Here is a 3,474-nt window from a genome sequence, read left to right as displayed (position 1 = left end):
CCCCCACATGTAAAGTGGGAATTCTACCACTGCCCCCTAGTGAATATGAGTCAGCTCCAAGAAGTGTGTGGAAAAATAGAATTAAAGTTTAATGGCATTTTTTCACAAGCTTATTGAAGTCCCCTTGTACTTAAGGCAGCATTTATCTGACCACCAAATGCCATAAGATAATGTCTGAATAGAATATCAATATTACCCTGCTTAAGAGGTTTAAAATTCCAAGTAGGATACAAAAGAGTTTTACAAATGATAGTAGTACAGTCATCAAGCTCTGGTTCACATTTTATTTTCCAATTCTAAGTTAAAGTGCTGGAATTAGCCCCTAAGAATTCTTTCAGACAGTTCTGGTCAGATCCACTGGGACTGACCGGGCCTCCCAGTTGCCCAGCAGTCCAGATTGTGGTTGAAACAGGCAGGAGCGCCTACATTCTGAACAGTTTGCAAAGAGTGTCGATGATAATGATAGTCCAAAGTCTATTTGCAGAGTCCCCACATAGATGAAGCCTTCACGGAACTGCATCTGATCATTAACTAAGGCTGTGGATAATCTTGCCCTCAGGCAGGGTACATTGGAAGGTAGATTACTTCCACTCCTCTCCCATCAGCCCAGGGAGGGGCAGTCTCTCTTAGAGGCTGGCCTGGGGGTGTCCTTGATGGACATAACCACGCTGGGTATCGTACAGGGGGTGACTGCCTTCATTGGAAGGCCCTGGGCCAATCTGATAAACTCTTCTATCTAATAACATGTGTGTCCTAATTGTAGTCCCATTCCTGTTTCTGTAGTCCCACCTGTACCTGTAATGTAGTAATCTGCCACCAGTTATGAATTTGTGACCGTTTCCTTGCTCCATGCCTTATTTAACTAGGGTCCGGACTGTGAAGACGCGGATGCCATATGACCTCATGCTAATGGCATCCCTCGTCCTGATGGTGTATCTGTGTCTTTGTCCCATTTAATCTTAATAAGTGTTCTCCTTGCGTCAGATTTGAGTTCGGGGTCTCTTTTGTACCCTAGAACACACTTCACCATCCATAAATAAGGAAGTATGCTGGTTGGAGGCTTTGTTTGGACAAAGGGAGACCCCTCATAAACAAAGTTGATCGTAATACTATCCTAGAATTTTTAGCCCTATAACAATTTTGTCTCAGGGTTCCAAAAAAAATTAAAAAAGAGGCCCTGAAAGAGTTAAGTGATCTAGCCATGGTCACACAGCACAGCTGGTTATTAGAAGAATTGAGCTCAGAACACAAAGGGACAGATCATTAGGCTTTCTACGGTTTTCCTCCGACCACGTGCTTTGTTCCGTAACAGTGATGCTACAAATAAAGGAAGCCAAAGATGGCTGCTCTTTTAAATTCACGATGATGTGGCCTAATCTCCGGAGGAGAAAGGAAGCCATGTAACGGGCTCACTCACTGCCAGCGAGTCAATGAGGACTCTTAGTGAACCTGCAGGACAAGGTAGAGCTGCCCCTGAGAGTTTCTACGACGGTAGCTGTGAACCGAACGTTGTGGACAGCAGTGGAACGCCTAACCACTGTACCACCAGGGTTCCTGAACCAGGGAAGTACATCGTCTAAGGTGTGCTGCATCATAGAACTCCGTCATCATCTTCATTTTCTCCATCTATATTGTTACTCACTTGAGTTGCTTCTGACCCTAAAGGGTGGGCAGGGTAGAACTGTCCATGGGTTTTCAAAGCTGTAAATCTCTTTTGGTAGCAGAAAGCCTTTTCTCCTGTGGAGGGACTGGTGGATTTGAAACACCAACCTTGTGGTTAACAGCACAATGCATAATCCATTTTGCCACCAGTGCTCCTTCATCTTTATTGCAACTATTGTTACTTTGTGTCTTGCTTTAAGGAAATCTATGACAGTCTTTACTTCAAAACTGATAGATTCACTCTTCAAAAGATTATTCCCATTACAAAAGCATCCTTTATACTATTCATTTAAATTTTGATCAGCCCTCTAAAAAATTTACACAAATTGAATACATCATTATGTAAAGGAAGATACATTTTCTTTCAACTTGAGTACATATTTGTATAACATAAGAAATGTTAAATATATTTTTATTTTTTCTGCATACATGTCAGTAATAACAAAAGATGTCCATACAGTCTAGAAATATAGGTTTTGTGGGTTGTTTTTCAGATTTAAGATGGCCATGGCCACATCGGAACTTATGCTTCAGGCTTTACAGACACCCTGGTGGTGGAGTGATTCTCTATTGGACTGCTAACTGTTAAGTTCAGCAGTTTGAAACTACCAGCCGCCATTTGGGAGAAAGTCGAGGCTTTCCACTGCCATAAAGAGTGTCTCAGAAACTCACAGGGGCAGTTTCTAGGGTCACTAGGTGTGCATCAACTCAATGTTAGTAAGGTCGCTTTCCTGTTTTGGTACTCATATACATAGTAAACAAAACTAAACTGCTTGAATTTTAGATGAATTTTTAAAGTTTTCTTTGATTTTTAAAAAATGAATTTATGGTAGAATCTCCATAATAGACCTGAAAATTGTAAATACAGAGGGAAATTGTTTTGACCTTCTTACTCAAAATGGATCCCATAAATCATGACCAAATTGTGGCAATTCCTAATTCAGCATTTGATGGAGTTTATTATTTTTATTGTGGCTTAATATATTTGAGACTGGATACTTTTTTGTTTTGTTTCCCTAAACTTCTCCCATCTCTGAAGTTTCAAAATTAAATCATCAGAACTAATATTTGTTAGGCATTTCTGAACTCTACAGTATGGAGAGATTTGTTCCCCGGGTTCTCCTGTTGGCTCTATTCCTCAGTTACATCCTGGAAATTAAAACAAATAAATTTTAAGAAAAAAAATTTAAAAGGTAAAACCACAGAACAGCTAATTTTCTACTTCAGTTTTCCAAATGATCTGTCATGATAGACCAAGTGGAAATATGAGGCTCTCTCTTAGTTTTCTGTTTCAAAATTACATTGGTTTCCAGGTTCCACAATGATAAAAATCATAGCCTGGGTGACCATCTGTCTGGCCAATAAAATGGCCAGTATTGACCTTAAGTCAGCTCATTGTGTGTAATTGTGATTACGTGACAAAGATGGCACACTCCTTTTCAACCTAAGAAAATTATGTTGGTGCTATGGTATGTGTGTCTAGTCTGGGTAGACTAGAGAAACAAATCCAGGGAGACTCATATGTGAATAAGAAAGAGCTTCATATGCAAGAGCAATTGAATATTGAGAAAACATCCCAGCCTAGTCCAGATCAAGGCCACAAGTCCAATATTAGTCCATATGTCCAATACCAATCTATAAAGTCCTCTTCAGACTCACGAAACATGCAATGACGTCGAATGCAGGAAGATCACAGGCCAGTGGGTGGAGAGTTTTGTGGATCCAGTGACAGTGTAAGCATCTCAGCGCTGTCAGAGGTCTCTACATGGATCCTCTGGCTCAGGGCACTAGTGTAGTTCCATGTGTCTTCTC

This window comes from Echinops telfairi, unplaced genomic scaffold (assembly GCF_000313985.2).
Source record: "Echinops telfairi isolate 266 unplaced genomic scaffold, ASM31398v2 ScPeMD7_2291;HRSCAF=2852, whole genome shotgun sequence".
NCBI lineage: Eukaryota > Metazoa > Chordata > Mammalia > Afrosoricida > Tenrecidae > Echinops > Echinops telfairi.
Note: the sequence above shows the minus strand (reverse complement) of the source record.